The 22,320-nt window shown below is 43.8% G+C and overlaps 1 protein-coding gene across 10 annotated transcripts in view; it reads left to right on the top strand.

Moving 5' to 3' along the window:
* LOC135902034 (uncharacterized) overlaps positions 1–22,320 on the top strand; it is a 436,762-nt gene that overhangs the window by 148,856 nt on the left and 265,586 nt on the right. For 4 of the 10 annotated variants that reach the window (XR_011513949.1, XR_011513948.1, XR_011513951.1 and 1 more), the window contains exon 3: positions 16,183–16,274. The exons of the other annotated variants lie outside the window; for them this stretch is intronic. The gene's annotated coding sequence lies outside the window, so the exon portion shown is untranslated. The remainder of the gene's footprint in view (positions 1–16,182; positions 16,275–22,320) is intronic. 10 annotated transcript variants of the gene reach the window in all.

Below are 22,320 nucleotides of genomic sequence, written 5' to 3'. Positions count from 1 at the left end.
GCTGTCCACTGCCGCAACCAGTTCCATCATAGTGATCTTAGGAAAATCATCTGACTGAATTCGTAGGTTGGGACATGAAGATAAGAGGAAAGTGAATCGCTTTTCTAAACCCTTTGCTATTTCGTATAACATCTGCGTCATTTCTTCTGTTGTGAAAACCATTGAGTGAATGTTTCTCGGTCGTGGAAGTATCTTTCTGCTACGAAGAAAATTGAAAAGTACACGCTTGTTTTTAGATTTTGATAGATAATCGAAATGTTTGCAATCGTAGTCGTCTTTTGCTTTAGAAACTGTATGCTTAAAAGGTAGTTCTGTAGAACTTATAATCACTCTAGTTTCTTGGACACTGGTTATATAGCAACTTTTTTTAGGCTGCTTTCCTTCTTTTATAATCGCGTGGACAGTCGGCGTTCTGTCAAGAGTTGTAAGAGTAACCGTTATTAGATCTAAAGGCGAATTCCGTTGCTACACTATTCGAGGGCCGAACAAATAATCTTCGTTTTCTGCTCATTGGAAGCATCAGAAAGGGTCGTTATCACAAATCGCAAGGACTTCTTAAAGGCACTGTAGTTTACAAAAGTTCGAACCGTCTTCATGCGTGGTTGTAATAGAGCGGGCTATTTTAAAGAATAACGGAAGGTGATCACTATTAGAGGCACAATCAATAGTCGACCACGAAGACACAGAGAGACTACGGCTAGAGAATGTGAGATCGATTGCAGATTGATTTTGGCCGCGCACAAGTGTACTTGATCCCGAATTTACAGAATAAAAATTATCTAATCACCTATTCCACAAGCGCTTACCGCATGGATGTGTCTTTAAATGCCATGAAAAATGATGCCAACTGAAATCCCCAGTAAGTAAAACATTCCGCCCACAGCTAGCTAGAACGCTGTCAAGAGAGCGAGTGTCCTGCACATCGGAAGGCAAATAAGTATTTATGATATAAAGTGGGAAACACCCAGGAAGAGTCAGTTCTATAGACAGAATTTCGCATGCAGGATCCATCAACTGAAATGAGCTTTTACCTTTATGACATATTTTAGCAGAAATAAATATAATTAGTCCACCTCCTCTTGTACGGTGGTCTAGTCGATAAGATCTGTAGAATTTTAAATGAAGATTTTTCTCCGTCGTCAACAAAGTTTCCTGTAATGTTATTATATTTGGATTAAGTTGGTTAGTAAGAGAAAATAACTCTACAGAAGGTAATGATAGAGAGGTATAGAGAGGTTCCACCGAGGCACCTTTAACAATGCTATGATGAAGAAGGTAGTGAAGACGAAAGGGACTTCTTTGATACGCTATCCTCCAAGCTTAACTTCGACTGGTATTTCTTAGACTTCGAATCGGGAAGTGAGGAAGAATCCTGACTGACAGTCGACATAGGTCTGTTTTCAGCCCGAGCGCCTGTTTTCTGCGTCTTTCATTTCACAATATTGTATAGTCTGGTTGTCACAAGCAGACTGAGTGGGTGGGGAACTATCATATACTGTGCCATTTCCCGACATAGTAGTCCCCCTGTTTCTATCACCAGACTGTTGGCCTGAACCTGTTAGCTGATTCGTTACCGAGAATAGACCAGTAGCTTGCATTAGCGTATTCATTTGCGAAGAAATAGCCTGTGCGATGCTTTTACCAAGCTTCAGCAACAACTGACACATTGCCTTAGCCATGACTTCTTGAACAGCATTTTATATGGCTGCAGTGAGAGATAAGTCAGGTGCTGAATTCTCCTTAGCTGCAACTCCAGCATTGCCAGGTGTTCGTTCTTTTACAACATTTGTAGCTTCTCTTCTGGAGTGACGTGTATTATCCAGAATTTCCAGTATCTGTACTTCTTGGGCTCGCAAATAACATTTGGAGTAGTCGGCCGGATGGTTTCCATCACAAAGGCAGCATCATTCGTTTTCGGAAGGACAATAACTTGAAGCGTGACTTTCCCCCGATGTCCAGCACCGTTAGCTTGATTTACATCCACTGATACTATGGCCAAATCGCCAGCAGTTGCGCCATTGAAGCGGACATGGCAGAAACGGCTCTACTCTGAATACAAGCGGCCATACCATGATCTCTGATGGGCAGGAATTAAGTGCTTGCAAAAGTGGTTATCACTCATTCTGTTGGTACCCTGGTATTTTCCACGACTCTATTACAGCGATATACGGAAATCACTCCAGCCGCAGCTAAGTTTTTCAGTGTTTCTGTCGGAGTTAGACCTAAGTCGACACCTCGTCCACACCCCTGGTGCACGCGAGGTAAAGATAAATGCACTCACCGAAGTGGTTGCAAAAGATGTGCATTCGAGTCAATTCGCAACACATGTCTGGCCTGGCGACCTACAAACAATGCCTCCATGACCAAACTACGTTATGTTCGAGATGGTCTGGTACAATGGTGTAGCAGCATGAAGAGCCTCCTGCATAGCCTGAGGGTTATTTAATCTGATGACGCCTCCACTCGAAGTCACAATTATCACTGGGATGCTGGTTACACCACTGCACCGGAAGAAATACGAAGGTATCTCATCAGTGGAAAGAGAAGCCGTCCAAGGGGAAAAACACCTCCCTGGGGAGTTCCTAAGCTGCAATGGTTAATACGGAGGAGAGAACACACTAATAAAGAATAAAAATGGATAAGATCACCCGATAGTCAGTCAAACCACCAGAGCTGGCGTGCTCTCTCACGAAGGCGTTCGAACACCATGTTCGCTTAGATCAGAGCTAAAATCAGCAGCCCTGGGCACTTCTTTCTCTTCCTCTTCATACGTAGAACAGGTAACCGGTAGCATATATTAGAAGGGAAATACAGCCGAGGACGGCTTAGGTGGTGTGAATGATATTCACAAATTTGTTGGCGTAAGATGCAGTCACCTGACTCAGCACAGGGGTATTCGGAGATATGTCGAATAATGCGCTGTATGTTCACGTTTATTTTCAATAATTTTGGTGAGGTGAATATGAAATGTGTTACTGCCGAAAAGTATTGGCCTAAATGCAGTTTGTTGTACTGGTTCCTTTGCTTGTGTGCTACCTTTGTATATACTATATATGAACTGCGTATTTCAGTGGAACAAGCGGGGATGGTGCAAAATATTTAATATAGAGGGAATTTGATATTAATGAAATCAATTCCAAATGCTTGGTACAACCAACAAAACTATTTAGTAATTCTTCGACGGATGGTTAGCCGTTCTGGAACGGGAAGAAGACTAAAGGGTTCAACTTTCTGCACTTGAGTTTTATTTATTTTGTGTAAAATCTGTACAGAGGATTGTGTCTGGTCTTTCTGTGCCTTTATCTTTGTATCAGTCTTGACGTATTGTAATAACAGTAAAAAACGTAGACTGCCTGAAGTTTCTTGGTGCCTATTGTGGTACTATAAATACTCAGAGGCAGCTCTACTGAGCACTTTTACCCTGCTTGTCCGTGAGCTAAGGTGTTTATTCAAAGATGGTGCTTGTGAAAAAAAAAAGCATTGTTGACTTCCGTTAGTAAATTCTCGCCCCCATACCATATCGTTTCGCTGCTACAACTATACAAATCAAATGAATAGTCGCTACCGCTGATTGCTCGTAGTTAATTGTTGTTTTGTTTTACAAAGCCGAAAAACACGATCGAAGACAGACAAAATAAAGGAAAGCTGCGGTAAATTTTATATAAAAATTAACTTGACCATGTGCATTGCACGTTCAATTTAAGCAGCTTGCTTCGCTGTCGTGATAAATTCCGATTATGGCAACCATACGGACACACACAGGCTTATAGTGCAGCTCATGTATCCCTACGAGATGGAACTCAATCTTCGGAGCAACCTCTAGCAGAGTAGACGCTCCCGTCGCAAATCACCGGTTTTTGCAGATCTGTGTTTCTTCTCATGATGTATATTTGGAGCAAGCGCGTTTGCTTCATCCGTTTCATTTTATTTGTGCTGTAAATTAATCATACACTCTCCCTGAAATTGATTTGAACTGCGCTTGTCACTTTAACGGAGAAAAACACGGGGAATACAATGAACGCATAATGGGACCAGAGCGCCTCCTAGCGTGCCTGCCACTGAACCGCGCCAAAAATAGATGCGTCACTTTAATGATCATGCGCATTTGCAGCGATGGAGCATAGTGGAACGTATGTAAAAAACATTTCGCGTCAGCTGCTTACGTCGCGCATTATTTGCATTTGCTGTGACTAATGAGACAGGTGGGACGATTCGCGTAGTGGCTGCCCTGCTCCGATACGGTTTCCGTGCACAAATTTCCGTGGCATACGCCTCACCATGTGCGTATGGATCGTCGCGAGGAGATTGATTAAAGCGAGCGGCAGCTGGAAGACGCGCAGACCACGCTGTGTTCGCCTAACGACCTCGGCGGTGCTCTATTTGCGCAGGGCGTCACCGTGGCACCACTTCACTTACCACTGTTAGCCAACCTTATTCACAGTGCTACGGGCCTCCTGTGTGCAAAGCTTGCGTGAAAATGTATAGTGCTTTGCACTACTGTCCGTTTCGGCAGTTTTGTCGAAGTGCGCGATCGACGAGCATGCCTATCGCTGGCGCTGCCTAATTCTGTACTCTCAGCTGCAGGTGTAACGTAGATGATGCATAGCTCACAAACATTGTGGTGTAAGCTAACGTACGGAATGGAGTCGAATAAGCTGGCGCATGATACACGTGCCAGGCAGTTCAAAGAGTGTCTTTTGCATAAGAGAAGCATGCGTGCAAGCGTGGCTTAATGGTTGGGCTTAAAGACGGAGGTTTAATGCCACCGTCGGTGAAGCATTTCTTTATAGCGGTATAGGCGAACTTCATCCATTTTGAAGGTATCTAACAGTGGCTATGGTGTTATGCTGATAAGCACGAGGTCGCGGGATCGAATCCCGGCCACGGCGACCGCATTTCGATGGGGGCGATATGCGAAAAACACTCGTGTATTTAGATTTAGGTGCACGTTAAAGAACCCCAGGTGGTCCACTTTTGCGGAGTCCACCACTATGGCGTGCCTCATAATCAGGAAGTGGTTCTGGCTCGTAAAACCCCATAACTTCATTTTTTTAAAGTATTATAACAACAGAAAACTCATGGTGGGTTTAGCGAGTGCGTTCCAGTGCGCACTACATCACAAGTTTGACAAAAAAATTCCAGGTAAAGAAACGCGAGTTTGATAAATGATAGTGTTCAAGGTCGCCCGTGACGAATGCGCGCATCTGTCGAGACGTCACAATCTGAGTACGCTATCACACACTTAGGTCATTTGCGTTGCAGTTTCTTTTGTGCCTTAGTACCTCTTCTCTTTCAATGTTAAAGCGGGGCTGTCCTTACGGAAGTTCGAAAGCAAAGTTTAGAACTTTTAATATTATGAAGTGAACGTCGGCTACAGCTTTATGAGAAAGCAAACTTATGAAACGTATATGAACAATGCATTGAACAACCACTGCTGTTCTAAAGGGAAGGTGTACGGCATAAGATGGCACATCACTTCAATAGAGCGTGTCTTTTTTCCTCTATCTTAATCTAATCCAGTTTTCTCTCCCTATGCAGAGTAGCATGTCAGTGGTCCCATGCACCCCCACAACAATATTATCCTTTTCAAGAAATGGCTTCTATATATCTCACTATCTTCCTTTTAGAAGACAATTCCTAGCCGGCTTCTTTTCTTGTGCGGTGTTTGTATGTGTTCAAAAATAATAATATACATACAACTTGTGTATCCTTCAGTCACGTGATGTGATCCTCCGTCTACCGCCTTGTCACCCTGCCGAAGTTTTCAGCAGAGATCGAGCACGAAGAATCAGTAATGTTTTGTGTAATCCTATCGCACTTAAATATAACTCTGAACAAGGAAGCCCAATAGTGTAGGAGTGCACCATATCAGAAGCGCTCCTCTAGGGACTAAGCTAAGCCAACGTAAAAAAAAAGAAAAGAGGAAGACTCACTTCATAAGTTTTCAAAAGTTTCTTGTTTTCCAAAGATTCCTGTCGCTACTACGATTTCAATTGGCCCGCGGTTCTTTTCCTTCGGTAAAGACTCGTACTCCGAAACTTCCGGTAAAGTCAACAGATCGATACTGTAACTTGCGTCTCGATACGATAGGAAGAAGGACGCGAGCAACCACATCTTCCGCAAAACAATTGCTGCTTGGGGTTCCCAAGGCGGAGCCGCCTCAATGACTGTAGCCGCTTCAATAAGGCTTCTTAATGATTCGCGTACCTTGGGCTCTAAGAAGGCAAAGTGGGAGGGAAAAGTTCGGCACCCGCGAAAACACACGCATAGAGGCCTCGATGCAAACTGACTCGTGCATTCTGAGCAAGGGAGAATTGACTTTTTCGGCACTGTCGAACGTACCACTGTCGTTCTTAGTACAGGCTGCTGAACTCATTGATCGAGCTTCGCAAACATACAACCTTTGAGCTTATTCAATGAAAGGTCAAGAACCTTCCTGTTGTCGTTCGATTCGCATTCAGAATTGGCGACTCTTTCTGTTCACTTCAGATGGCCATTACTGCATGGAAACAAGCATATTTTACAGTATTCAGTGCTGGCTCCGCATTCACGAGCGGAAGCATCCAATAGAGAGCATGCTGGACCCACACGAAATTACGTTTTGTCGGATCGAGCAAGAGCTGTACGCTTTTTTAAAGTCTCATTACAACGTTGCGGAGAAAGCTAATCAACAACTTTATTTCAATGTGAGTGGAATGCTGTGCACGTGAAGACACCGAAAAAAAATTCGATTCGTATTGTAGATCGCGAATGTTTACCATTGGTCTAGCTAGGAGTAGGGGCGGTTTGCTGTACGAAGTCCCGCGTTCTTTTTTTTTTCTAAATACATGATCTTTAAGAGGTGTCGGCGCATTAAAATGACGCCTTGAATGTTTTGGTGAAGTGAAGACTGCAGATCACATTTCATACGGTTGTCTCTATATCCTATATTTATGTATTTTCCAAACGCGATGTGTAGTTACGCCTGCTCTCGAAAAAAGGAGAACAGAAAAAAGGTGCCAGTTGTTAGTTCGGCGCCCTAAGGGTCCATTTCTTGTTTTCTCTGTCTGGGACAAGGTTAGGATAAAAAAAAGGGAAAGATATGGAGTGAAAACAAAGCAAACAACGTGCACAATCCTGCGGTGGCAAAGGTAGCTGGCAACGCTCTCAAAGTCTAGTAGGCACTTGGGCGCCAGGAACTGCGCCAATGTAAATACAGCTTCTGCGCGCATATACTTAGGGAGTCGGCCACTGGCATTGACCGGATATTTCTTGTTCTCATAGTGATGTTTTTTTACAGTGTCAATGACTGGTTCTTAGGTTACCAAAGCATTTCAACTGCGTCATGGATCGCTTGTTTACGACATCAGTCACCGTTCTACAAGTTCCAGAAATGCTTGTGCTTGTGGAGCTGGGTAGGTCGCTGGCTTTGAAAACTACGTACTGCGTCCTTGAATGTCCCTTAGGCGAATGGGATTCTCCTATCTTTCTGCGAAACATTTGTCTGCTTGCCGGGATTTGATTGGTAACTTTGCTCAGCCATAGATGAATTTTTTTTCCAAAGGACGACTAGGCTAATTGGAAATCAGCTTAGGCACTGACGAGATTCATTTCGTAAGCTCTGCAGGGGACTTGTGGTGGAAAGGGAACTTCGTAGACAGCCATCGCCGGTTGGCTGTGAGCGAGACACATAAAGTAAGTGCGGTTCATGTTTGTATGGCTGAATGTGGCGGGCGCTGGTGTTAGCCAAACGGAAAAAAAATGTCACGCCGAGCTTGACTATTCTAGTAGCAGCCGGAGATTTTGTGTAATACAGACAGTCATGGTCTACGCCTGTCTTCTCTGAGGTCAGGTGTTGGTGTAGAAGGGGAATAAACAGTTGTCTACTAAAGGCAGGGGGGGTTGGTGGTAGCGGGATCAAATCCTCTTGTGGAAAGCCTAAATATCTGGCTGAAGGCACTTAAGGGAGTTCGATATAAGCAGATGCATTTTACACGGGTAATGACTGATAAAGATTGTGTTTCTAGTGACTACTATTTTCGTTGACGAAAATTTGCGTTGACGAAATTTATTGCGAGCGAACTTAGGGGTCAACATGCTACAGGATATGGAAATTTTCTAGAGGTGGTGTTTGGTAATCAAAGATAAAAGACGTAGAAAAACTGAGACAGAAAGCAAAAAAAAAGAAAAACAAGAAACGATATGAAAGACTGAACAATGAGTAGCATACGCCGTAAAGCTCCGAACGGCGGCCCTAGCATGTCTCACTAAAATTTGAGAGTATGGTTGTCCAGCTTGCCCTGGCATTCCGTGTAGTAGGCGACTGCGATGCAAAATGAATACGCTTATGTAAATGTCCCTCTAAGCTACGAACCTTCACATGGCACTTATCGATATACCGGGAATAACACTGTTGGGCGGAATGCAGTGGACTACCGCACTCTTGTCGATAGTCGCACTGCCAAATTCCACCCGCATAACTCCTTGATCTGATGCACGGTCGAACTTATGTAGTTGCGAGGCTTACATACACAATATGTGTCTGTAAAGATAAACTGTGTACAAGTTACTCCGATGTATTAGCTTTAGTACGACTGCACTAAATGATTACTTGAAATAGGTAGGAAATAAATATTATATCTGGGTAAACGAGGAGGCATACTTACTTAGGCAGCATTATTTAAGCTACGTCCAGCGTCAAAATATCTGCCCTTTTATATTGCACGCCGAAATGCACCTTTCGGAGACGCGCCCCTGGAGAAGTCTTTATGTGCCCGATAACATACAAATGCACATCGCAGTACTACGAGAGCGATATTTGCAATGGCATGCGCGAGGCAATTATTGTCGACTGGGTGTTCGTTTAGCTATCCAATCCCCAATTCCGCGTCTCCCCGCATTTTGTGCTGGAAGAACACAAGCAACGCAAAGTATAATCGAAGGCTCGATATTTCCTTGTCAGTTGCCTTGTCTCTAGAACGCTTCGATTAGCGGTTCGATAACTGCTTCGCCTGGCTTCGGCCTAATGGCTGCATACATGCCAGGCTGCTTGCTCGGGGAAGTATGATATTGATCTCCGATGTCATCGACTGGAAGCATCAGAGAACGAGAATGCACATGAGGACATCTGTGGATACCATGTTGCCTAGACACAATACCTCGGAAGGGGAGGTCATAACGGAGGTAAACATAATAACGAACGAAGGCAAAAACAAAGCACACAGATATATAGAGAGAGCTTGACTGCTGCCATGCGGATAATTGGAAATGGTGGTGAACCCTAACTCTCTCGTGCGTTCTGACAAACATGCCACGTGCCCTTTCGGTAAAAGGTTAGCGCCGGTGCACAGCCTAGCCGCTGCATACTTTACCTTCGTTTTTTATCTATCTTCATGCGATTATCTTCTGTGTAGTTCTTGTTTGCACTATTTATGCATCGCCAGCCAAATGAACGGGAAGGTCGGCTTCCATCGTTGCCCCCGCACCATTTTATTTTGAGGCCCGGGACCGCTTCAGGGCAAACGAGCAGCGCAACAAACCAGTGATGGTGGCGGCAAATCGATCATACGCTCTCTCTCTCTCTCTTCTAAATCGCTTAAGAAATTCACGTTGACGTCGTTTTTGGTCGAAGTTCTGCACGCGCGGCCTCATCGTGGAGCGGACAGACGTCGCCAACTTTCACTCGGCGCGCTGTTCTCGTTGCAGCATGTAGTCATCATCACCGACAAAGTTGTATTTGACGTCGCACTCCCACGAGGGATCGGAGAGCAAATCGTTTTTGCGGGAGCGGCGACAGAAGGCTGACTGGCCCCCGCGCTGCCATATCGACCGTAGCTCAGCAACTCCCAAGCAGGATAAAAAATGATCCGGAACGTATTAACGAAAACACAGCAGAATCAAACGATGGTCAGACGACGATTCCGAACGTGTGATGACGGGGGAACTCGCCTTAGCTTTTCTGAAGAAAAAGCGGATAGAAAAATCTTTGAAGCACCAAGACAGTCCCGAAATTCGGGGAATGATTGTAGAATGGGATGAACAAAAATAATGGCGGTTTTAGTGATGATAATTCTTTATTTTTCTGGTAGACTTATTCTTTCTGCATTTAACCTCCTTTCTTATACGTATGCCTAGGTCAACAATTTTGTTCTAGCGCGTGCCCATGTGTTGTGACATTATGGTGTCAGCGGCAGCTCTTGTTCCAAAAATACGTGCCGGTGAGCAAAACGAGAACAAGGTAAAAGCAGTAGCCAACGTTTCGACAAGTGGACTTTTCTTTTTCAAGACCACTGTTGCTTTTGTTCATGCGTCACATAGTCTTAGGCTCTTCAGAAACTAATTAGATGCTCGGAACACTCAGTCGTTGCATTTATAATTTATTTTTGGCGCATGCCGGGTGTTATTCGTGGATGATGATCAGCATATGACTTATACAAATTGTTTGTCGGAAGAGATCTCATTGCTAGAAGAAATATGCAGGTTGCACAATGACTGCGCAGGAATACGAGACCAACTGGAGAGAAGTAATGTTGGGCTGTCGTAATTAGGACAAGGGCCTTCTCGTAACCATAGAACACGTTTGTCAAAGATTCAGAATGACAGGTGACATTGGAACACGTGGTATTCATCTGGCGTCAGCATATATTATAATAAATTGTGGGGGCTAACATCCGAAAGCTGTACAGTTATCTATGAGGGATGCCGCATAGTTTAGGCCACTAGGGGATTCTTTAACATGTACCAAAATCGGAGAACACGGGCGTTTTTGTATTTTGCTGCCAGAGGAGTGACGCCCACCGCGGCCGAGAAAAGAACTTCTTGAAGGTGCACTGCAAAACGAGCAAGACAAAAAGCAGGAAAGACACTGGTCAGCGCTGTCCTGTGTCTTTCCTGCTTTTTTGTCTTAGTCACTTTGCGCTGCCCTTTCAAGATGTTCAACCAGTACCAACTCCCACAAATGTCGATTCTTCTATAGATAAGAAATCACTCAGCAGCACAACGCCGGGACCAAGGAGACACCATGACGGGCACACATAACATGTTGTATATTTATTAAAATTTGTATATATAGAGAGATAAACGGGATGGGAAAGGCAGGGGGTTAACATGACGAGATCCTGGTTTTGTACCCTGGGTTGGGTGAAGGGTAAGAGGAAGGGAAAGACGAAAGATAGATTGCCATGGTACCTACGAGGTTACCTAAACGAAAGAAAGAAAGCGGCCTTCCTCGTGCGATCTTGGATAGGTGAACTCATGCATAAGGTGATAATTTTGAATTTTCACAGAATATTTAACACTCCCCTGTTGCGGATATCGCAGTTGTAGTCCTTGATCTGGGTTATTCAGACAGGCGCACATGACTCACGAGAAATAAAAACAGATAATTAACTTATTACCAAAAATTTACTGATTAACTTCTTGATTACGTTACGGAACATAATGCAATTTACGAATTGTAGCCAGTGATCTTGCAGGACGTATCCAGTTGAAATGAATTGCGAGAAAGACACCAGTTTGGAGATGTGCGCCATCGAACTCGACGCAAAAATGCACTGTTGTTACACCTACTTTTTCTAACAAACCGCTTTTTTATGCATTGAAGCACAGGAGCGACTGGAACGCCCATGTATTTCGCACCACACTTTGGGAAGTAACATCTCGCACCTGGCCTAGAAATTTATTTTAAGCGCTATGGAAGCTTGAGCAGTTGTGCTAGTTGGTCTGACATTTGAAGCTACAAGTGCACTGACTTGCTGCTGAAAAGAACACAGACGGAAGGAACACAGATTGCTGTCTGTGTCTGTGTTTCTTCCCTCTCTGTTCGCAAATGAGCTCTCTTCTACCTTCATATCAAGTGGATACGCCTTGCAAATTCGCTGGCTACGATTCGTAAATTGCAGTACGTTTCGTAAAGTAATTAAGGAACAAGTTAATTAGCGAATGTTCGTTATCTAAATATGTATTTAGATTTCACGTGCCAGTAATGTCCGCTTCCTCGAATAATACAGCTCAAGGACAAGAATTACGGTAATTGCAACATGCGATTTTTAAAAATTCCGCATAGCTTAAGAATTATCACCCCGTATTTAACTGTGTTTTCCCAGTCCATACATTTGCTGCCTTTAGAGCCTTTGTTTCGCGATGTCCTTGCTCCAGGGCAAAGCCACAGCAAGTTTTAGACGTGGTGGCCATAGGTAGATATGTCCTAAACCTTAGATTGCCAATCTGTGCGTGTCCTTGCGTGTTCTTGGATTCTGTTCAGCACAGTCACTAAGTTAATTTGCTTAATAGCGCTCATATGAGCGTCGTCTTGTTCCTCCTGCTGTGCCTCCTTTTCATTGTATGTGGAACGCTGCAGTTGGGTTACTGATCTTTGATTTTATTCAGTGTTTTTCAACGCCGGCTTACGAGAACTATCTGCCACCAACCTCTTCTTTAAAATCATTGTCTTAAACGCACTCCACGCGTTAAGTAACAGCCTCACGTTATGAAGCTTCAGCATCGACTTCCAGCTTTTAATTTTGCGTGCGCTAAACAAACACGTTAGATATATGATTTGTCAGATGCTGTATACAACAAAGCAGTTCTGAAAGAAAGCTTTAACCAGCGACACTGCTTCTGTTGTTCTTTATGCAAAACAGTCTGTTACGTCATCATAAGGGCCAGAACACGAAGCAGGAAATCACCGCCCTTTCTTTAATATAATATATTATTATTCTGTTATAACAAAGCTTGGATCCGATGCATTGGAAGAAGTTTCGTCGTCCAAAGGTGTTTTACGCATGCATAGCAGAAGAGCGATGCTTTTCGCAAATATTGTTGAGAGGTACTTGCGTGCTCGCAAGATCGCGCAACGGTTCGCTGCAATATTGATTTTAACAGCATGAAAAAACTAATACCGTTAGTAACAATTATGAAAGCAAGTAACAGTACAAGTCATGGCCCACATCTCCTGATATGCATTTTGAAAACTAATCGAGATGTTTCGCATATATCCTGAGGCAATTACTGAAAACAAAACTTTAGCTCGGAAGCTCCTCTCTCAATACACGAGAAGGCAACCGTTTTGTCCATCATACATTCCCCCAAATTAGGTTAAGTCTGTTGCAATTAAAGAAAAAGTTGACACTCGCGAATGCAAGGACAGCAAGATATTTTCTTTAGATCATTTTTATGTTGAATAAGAGGTTTCGAAATATTGTAAAATACATAAATATTTTTGAAAGTTGTATCAAGTTTTCAACTCTGCAGCTCAGTAATAAATATTGATATCACAATTTTGTAAACTGAACTTCCTAAGACATCTAAAGCGTACAACATTGATGTATTAGAAACCACTATAAAATATATCACTAATTCTTCAGTATTACTTTTGCAAAACGTTCTTAAGCATTGTAACAATTTCCAGTAAGTGGTTAACTCATAAAGTTGGGCCCGTTTTGTACGCTCGAACGGATGCAGTTTACAAAACTGCTATGTTGGCTTTTGGTGCAGAATTACAGATTTGTAAACATCATGCTTTACTTTTTCTAACTTACCCATTTTCGGCAATCTCTCTATTTAAGTAACTGACCTTAAATTAAAGTTATACTTCCTAAAAATGCGCTAAAGTTTTCTCTAGAATGCCATAAATTTTATTTAAATTAAAAGCAAAGTGCTCCTTCGCGTTTGACATGCGTTTGGATAGTCGGAGTTTGCCCCGAGCGACGGCTTCCTTTTATAGCATACGACGTCGCCTAACCATCGCTGCGCAGATGCACATGAGGCTGCTTCAGAGCGATGGCGTCGCATCCACGAACTCACGCTACCAGCAGGATAATAAGAGGCGGAATAGTCTGTGCCGAAATGATTGCGCCCCTCGTCGATCACGTGTGCTGTGCCGCCACTGCCACTGTGGTTTGAAATGAACTTCCTTGCGCATTAGGGCGAGACGAAAAGTAAGGAGCACTGATGTGAGCCCAGCGCGCGCACGCGAGCTACGACACGCGATGATGACAACGCTTGAAGGAAAAAAAAGGCAGACAGCGGGAATGTTTGAGAAGCACCAGGGGCACAGAGGAGAGGGGCGAATGCTCATCAATGACTAGATACGCGTGCCTGCTGCACTGTCTCTTGTCGATCGATTGCGTGAAAGAAAGACAACTCAACACGAGTACGGTGGGCTTTAATGATGAGAGCAGCAGCGACGGTTACATGTAATAAATGCGCACGCGATGGAGCTTCGCCCTCTGCGCGTGCGTTTGGTGCAGCGAAGCTGTTCGCTTTCTTTCACTTTTCTCGCTTTGCGCCTCGTCCGTCTACCGCTGCTAGTCTTTGATGATTTAAGCGCGCGATTATCCTGACATGTTAATTAGGTGGTTGGAAATGGAGGCCCTCTTCAACGCCGTCTCGCACGATCGATTTGGTTTTTCTCTGCGTTGCAAGATAAGCCGAGTTTTCTTCGCCTTGATTAGTCTATCTCCAGCCACGATTGCTTCATGCTCAAATGCATTTGCCGTGCCTGCACGTGAGGGTCGCATACCCGAACAATGTTTGATGATAAAAAAAGGCCTTCTGTCTGGTCGGCAAGGCAGCGAACATTCACTGGAAGTTCGCTTAGGTTGATGATGGGGTGATTAAAGGCGTGATGATGAGGTGTAACCAAAGGACCCAAGGACGTGGTAACGAGTCGTCACTGAAGCTACTAGTTAGCAAAGCACAATTGTATGTAACATGACTGCAAAAAGTTCTAAATTAATAATGGATTGAAAACCGGCCATAAATATTCTGAAGTGTGTAGTAAAAGTGAAAGATACGTTGTAAATGAATGAAGCTTACCCTCTATTCAATTTTGAATACCTCTACTGCTTTACTCTTCAAACAGTTGCACCCTTTGGGGTGTATATTTGCCTCACCCCTACACTCTTAGAAAAATTTACAGCCTTTGGGGTTTATCTTGTCCCACAACAATAATCGCCATCTGTCTTGCCCGCGTTTTTTTTTTCTTTAACGCGGCGAGCCCGGTACTTCCCAGTCACGAACGGCATGCGCGTTATCAGTGTGACGTAGCATTCTCGGCAGGAAAGTAACAAGCGCCGAGCTTTCAAGAAAGGAAACGCGAGCAAGGCAGATGATGATTATTGTTGTGGGACAAATATACATCCAAAAGGGTGCAACCATTTTAAGAGTGTAGTGTATAGTCGTTATCTGTCTTGCTTGCGTTTACTTTCTTGAGAACTTTGCGCTCACTACATTCCTGTCAAGAATTCTCTGTCATGCTGATAATGCGCACGCCGTTCGTTACTTGCAAGTACCGGGCTCGCAGCGATAAAGAACGGAAACTCGTACAGGGCAGATGACGTATATTGTTGTGTGGCAAATATACACTCCAAAGGAAGCAACTGTTTTGAGAGTGTTCACCAAAGTCACTCAATGCAAACTGCAAACAAATGCTATGGTTAAGTTATACTCCAGCAGCAACAGCCTGTGAGATGGATTGCCTGCGCGTACGGCGTACAGTGTACCGAGATCACAGAAAAGAATTATGGGCATCCAACGCAGATGTTACAATCTATGTGAAGCGGTTAATTAAAATGTTCATCTAAACATCAATTTCCTTTTACTGACAAGAGTCAAAATACATTGTCACTGTAATGTGCAGGAGAAAACTGGCGTAATAAATCATGGAAAAGTGTTGATATTCTGCGCCGGGTTTCAAGCATAACGATTACCTGCATGCGCGAGAGGTGCGGAGACCGCCCAGCACGTGACCCACGTGACCACGGATTGCAGTGGCTCTGGGATCAGTCCTATTTACTTGGTGAGAAATCTACAGAGGAGACGCGGCAACAGGCGGCGAAGAAGGCATAGAAAGTGCCGCGGCAATAAAGGAACTGTGTGCTCGAAGGTCATATGTTTATTGCAGTGAAGCTATTTGCGTAGCATTTGTTGCTTTGTTGCGTAGTTCACTAAAGAACAGAAGCGGCCACCCACACTTGTGTAGGCGTTGCACAGATGGTTCTAGCTGAGCCGACTAAGTGTGCTCTGCTGTGTGTGAGCTATTTAGTAAGAGAGCAGCAACCACGGCCAGCAAAGAAGGGAAGTTTTAGCTAGCTTCGCTATAAAATAACAATAATCTCGGTGAAAACTCGTGACTGCGTTATTGCCAGGTTATGTTGGGTAGGTTGTAGGTATGATAATGAGGAGGTGGTAACTTTCTTACAGTGTCTGCTCTGCTGCCGACGTTAGAGCAAAAATGTGGAGGACTGCCGTTTCCTCGTCGTATCCACCTTAGAGTGGGTTCGTCGTATTTACAGGTAAGAGTGCGTTCTGTTCGTGTTTCGTAGTCTGAGTCGACGGAAGAAGGCATCAGTTCGTGTCCAGGCTTTAAATATGGCTGTCTCACTTCAGAAATGTGTCTTAATTACATGATCAAGGGGAGTACGGTAGCGCGATTAAAAGACGGGACAAAAGAAGACGCATAGGGACACACAGCGCTGTGTGTGTCCCTATGTGTCTTCTTTTGTCCCGTCTTTCAATCGCGCTACCGTACTCCCCTTGAAGATGCATTACCAACAAGCCCACATTGCAACCCTCGTTAATAACATGAATCTCGTTAGAGATTTTAATGTCGCACGTACGTTTACAATAGCCTCTACAGCCGCCCCCCATCTCCTCCTCGCGTACGTCAATGGCAGGCATATTCATTCTGAAATCACATCGTCTTTGGTACTTATGTTACCTAATATGCCATGCTGGTTAAGTGCACACGTAGTGCACAGTGATTATTGAATATTCCCTGCATTTTTACGCGAACCAGATCCTAATAATAATAATAAGCTCCTACAACTCTTGGAACCCCGCGCACTACGGAAATGGCTCTAAGCACAGGTTACGAATTTTTTTAGCGGCCATTGTGGTAAGCATATGGGATCTTTTGTTTTAATGTTAACAGTATTTTTAAAACTCGCCTGTGGTCGCTAACATAAATCTATGTAATGAGATGCACTACTCAAAGAGGTATGCATGATTTATATTGAAAATAAATAATCTTACTTGACTAATTAACAAAGGATCGCTCATTCACTTTTCAAACAATTACTTTAGAGTGCATATTGCAGTACATTAATTCAGGCCAGTGATTTCATAAGGCACGTATACTTGGAACGAATTTTGAGACTATCACCCGTTTTGAAATAAGCGCAGTCAAAGTTACGCTCTTTAAATAATACGATACCCTCGCCCCTGCTGGAGGAGGTGTCGAGAAAGTGAGAGAAATAGGTGCATAAATGCGGCTAAGAAAAGCAGCTGACATGACGAAGGGCGTCCCTTATGGAAGGAGTGTCCCCACTCGAAACGTTTAATCCACGCATTAGTTGTTCGTACACTGTTGATGATTACATGAACGCACATCGCCTAACGTACTTTCTATCCCCTGCGTCTATTTATTTCACGACGCGGCTCTTTTCACCTTTACATCCAGGAGTAAATGGACAAAAAGTAGAAGAAAGTAGAAGAAGGTGGCGTCAGAAAGTATAGATTGGCTCGATGTCGCAAATAACTGACTGCCTGATACTCCCGTACTTGTCGATCCGCGTTCACGTGCACTAACCAATGCGTCTGGCCGAATATTTTTCTATTCCTCTTGTTGCATTGAGAAAGAACATCAGCACAACAATATTTTTCGCGTATTCTTTCTCGCGGGAAAACATCCGCGCTTTCTTGAAGCGAAACAAGGGCTGCCGGAAGCTGCTGTCGGCAGCTCGATGCGCCGGACAACGACAATCACTCGCCGTCGCGACAAAAGCAGGGACATCAAGTGACAAGACTTCTCCGACGACACAGAAGTCCGATTGTGAGCTAGCCGGGAGTGTGCTTATCCTGCCGCGCTCCATTTTTCTCGGGCATCATGAGGTGCCGTATACGTGAAAGCACAAGGGAAGTCCATTAAGAGACGGCACCGCACGCTCTGGGACTCCTAGTCCCGCTGCTTATCTTTTTTTCCCTGTCGGAGACTCCTAACGCGCGAACGGAAACGATAGAAGAGGTACGCTATTTCCGCCTGTCTTTGCAGAGAGGACTGGTTGCTATATGGAGCTTTTCGCAGAGATATATGCTTAGGAAGCATTGCTCACTTGGCTAATTGCACTTGTGTGGCTGCAACAAGCGAGTTAGTAGCACTAGTAGTAGTAAACGACTTTACTAGGGTCCTGAGGAGATATAGGCAGGGGGCCTGCTAGGTAGGTCCCAATCCAGCTATTGACTAGTCCTATGTCGAAACAGAGAGGCCATGCCTCTCCGCTCGTTCATGGGCCCTCTGGACAGCCAGGAGCTGGACGTCTTGTCTGGCGTCTGTGATCACCTTCGTCCGGTCTTCTTCTCGGTTAAAATCCTGTAACACAGGGCACTGCCAGAGCATGCGATTTAATGAGCGAAATTTGGTGCCACAGACTGGGCAGAGTGGATGAATATTGGAGCGGCGCATGTTCAGAAAGCCCCTAGAGGCGTAGTACCCCGTCTGGAGCATGCGGAGCGAGATGATTCATGCAAAACAGACGATTACCAAAAGCGCTATGCCTCTTTCTTATCGACATTCTATAGTCCATCGAAAGCATGAACCATTGTAGCGTGGGAAATTGTAGAACACGGACACAGAAAGTAACGAACATACGTGGACGTAGCTGAGTCCTCGTATGTGCTGCTGCGTCCACGTATGTTTGTTTGTTTCTGTGTACGTGTTCTACAATTTCTGCTTCTGCAATGTTCGAAGAATGAACCAATTAGCTCAGGTAAACACCATTTTGAGCATAAAGTATATGTGCGCCATATCAGATTTATCTGTAAAGAGGCCAGCTGGCTTGCGTAAACAGTGTAAAGGTAAGAAAATAGTTAAAGCAAAAGTAGGACGGTTTACCGGAAAAGTAATCTACTTTACTGCCCCTCGAGAAGGCACAGACGCGCACTTCTTTCATTATCCGGCAAAATACGCCCCGTAGGAATGTCTTGCAAAACACATAATTGCGCTAATAATTGTGCATAAGGCAGCTGGTCTAGTCATAATGGCGGTCAGGGCACGGCGCAAAATAATAGAAAAAAAACCAAGAAAATAACGAAGGCAGTTGTTCTTTTTTTTGTTCCACGTTTTCCGCAGTGCGCTGACCGCCACAGTGACTGAACTGTTACAACTCGCCCAGCGCGCCACTCTGTTGAGCTGGGCGAGAGTATGTGTAGGCATAGCAGGAAAGCGGAATCCTACATGAGTGAATTCGAATGAATTATCACAATGGCTAGTGCGCCGAGGATCCGTTTGGTAGAGAAATTCATCCCTAATCAGTATGAGCAATATTGTGTCTCCGTAATTTAGCCTTCACGCAATCCGCAGAAATTTCAGCGCCGGCGATGCCTGGCATTTCTGTCTTAAGGAGGCTAGCAGGTAGTGGGCCCATAGTTGAAGCAAGGTGACGAGGTGGATGAGTTGTTAATGGTTCATTTTGAGCCTGTAAAACACAGTGCCAGTGGAAAGGGACACAAGGCAGCAATAACACGACCACGGTTGTAAGTGTTAACTGGTTTTATTAAGAAAACATAGCGCATATATATATATATATATATATATATATATATATATATATATATATATATATATATATATATATATATATATATATATATATATACACACAACGTAGCCACAATTAGTAAATGAACGGGGTAGTTTGATAAGCGTGGGAGCGGCCTTTGCCGTGCAGTAGGCGTAACCAGGCTGATGTCATATATGTATATCTATATATACATATAGTATGTGTATGTCAACATAGGTTATGCGCAGTCAAAAGAAAGGAAACAAAAGCAAGGGCCTTAACATTACTTCAGAGTCAGATCCATGTCATTGTTTTTTGTGCCTTTTCACCCTACTCATTTGCGCGATTTTACACATTAAAAAAAAAGGAAACGTCAGCATCAGTATTCAGTTCGGGCGCCTCGATTATTCCTAATTCCAACGGACGCAACATTATCTTTGTAGTTATGTGCTTTGTTTTTTCAAAGGAAGCTTCACTTCATATGCATGTGCGCGCGCATGCGGTAGCACTGTGAACTCACGCTTTTGCGCATAGTGAATACCACAGAAATTTAGCTTTACGCGATGCATCATTGCTCAGCCGCACTGCTCATGCGCCGCCTCTCCTCTGTACCACGGTGGACACACTGAGAGATCAGCGTTTTAGCATACCGTTCATCGCGTACCATGGTGGAGCCTGGTGTTAATGACACACTAAAGAATTATGCAGTTACAGCGTTCCGTATCACCAGCGCTAATGCTGTGGTGCGCAGTCAGTTAGGTCGAAATAAAAGAATTTTTCTGGCTCAGTTCCGTCTCTCTAGCCATAGCAGCGTCAAAACAAACAGGTGATCGCAATAATAACGTCCAAACGTAAATAATGCGCCGTGTCTTCTGCGTGAGATAAAACTATGCGATAACTGATATTATCATTCATTTCTTGCGGTTAGGACGGTGATCAAATAGCAAGCGCGAATTCGGATCGAGAGAACGGGTAAAAGCACTGGCTTGTATATTCATTTATTTGTATTACAGCCAAGGCGCATGGTAGTACATTATGGAAGGGAGACGCGAAAATAAACTGCGAAATTAAGAATATATTATCAAAGCCGGAACGCACAGAAAACGAACAAAAAAAATGCAAGAAAAAAATAATGAAACTGGAAATTGTTTTCACGTGAAACACAAGAAGGAATATCACAGTATGGAGCTATGAAGGAAACAAATATACACTTATTGATACGTAATTTCATGTCAGTTAATGTGTTATTAAAGAGGATGGTGTCACTGATTCTCACTGATGAAGCAGGTGGGCTGTTCTGAATGACAAAAGTTCGGGGAAAGATGCTGCTATGACGGGGCACGTTACCGTATGGATGTAATTACGATTGGAAGTATTAAAATAACGACATCGACTTGTGATGTCTGACATAACTATAAAATGTACGCTACAGAATTATGCATAATACGTAAAATGTGCCAAGTGCCAGTACACTTCCGCCTCACCAGGGCCCTTGAACACCAGGGGCTTGGAGAGAGGAGGAGAAGGAAAAAGATTTATTGAGGAAAAAAAAAAGGACAAGCAGATGTCTTTATGCTTGTGCGGGGAGGACGTGTTCAACAGTACACTGCACTGGACGGACCCCCCATAGGGAGTTAAGGTATGGTGATAAACTGCTGATATAACATGTAACAAAACATCATTTAAGGAATTTAGCACTGGTATAGACTGAAACAACGGGTCCGAGCCAGGAAATATTACTGGTTGGAGGTGAATTTACTGTTTGTAAACTATACGAAAGTGCTTTTTCCGTTCAGCTTCTGCTTACAGACACTACAGCAAGTCGTGGAGGGAGGTCACCCTCTGACCACATCTGCGCGCTTCGAGCAGTAACGTCGATCTTTAGGAACCCGAAATGGAAATCTAAGGTTTTGCTTCAGTTAGTAAATGACCTATCGTCAATACCTAAGGTGGTCGCTCTTAACATGAGAGGAGACATGATAACGCAGAAAAGGTGCATTACCGAAAGGCGGACAGGCAGCGACACCTTGAAGTTCCCGCGACACCATTTTTTGTGGCGTTATAGATTTTAACCGCGCCTACAAGCACCCGGTTGTTGCTTATCAGAAAATATTGACCGTACTGTATTATAAATAGGCCAGGAACTGAACTTAAGATGCCTTGATAACTGCTATGAGCCACTTGAAGAATGACGTCAAATCTGGGATGTCACACTTGCGTATCGGTGCGAAAGCTACGGCGCAAAAAAATTAATAAACGGCTATTTGGTCTTCAATTTTCTGTCTTAGTAGACAACATTTTACTTAGAAATTAGCCAAAATACTGTTTCGGAGGAATGTTTTATCTGTACGCACCGATTTAATGCTTCTGTTTATAGTATCTCGCTATTCGACGACACAGAAGATGCTTTGGGCGATTACGCCTATTACGAACCGTGGACGGACCTACGCCTATTACGAACCGTGAATAGGACCACACAGGTCTTTGCCATTTATTAAAGTAGAGACAACGTCAACTGAGAAGCTCGCATGACAATTGTAGCGATTAGGTGCAACTTCTTGAAACGCTATTAATATTTCGCGCTTTAAATATACTTGACGGCGTCGGTGTATACGGGAGCAGTAAGTAACCCGCAACATATAATTCTCCCTCAGATTTTTTTGAATTAATTATTTTGTTCATTTTTTTCCCGAGTGCATGGAAACATTTCTCGCTCGAGAATAGTTGACTGATTTCTCCCATTCACACACCACAACTGTAGGGCAAGATCCCACGCCCTCTA

The sequence above is a fragment of the Dermacentor albipictus genome, chromosome 4, assembly GCF_038994185.2.
Source record: "Dermacentor albipictus isolate Rhodes 1998 colony chromosome 4, USDA_Dalb.pri_finalv2, whole genome shotgun sequence".
Taxonomy (NCBI): domain Eukaryota; kingdom Metazoa; phylum Arthropoda; class Arachnida; order Ixodida; family Ixodidae; genus Dermacentor; species Dermacentor albipictus.
The sequence above is the reverse complement of the archived record's forward strand: the minus strand, read 5'-3'. Positions and strand labels throughout refer to the sequence as shown.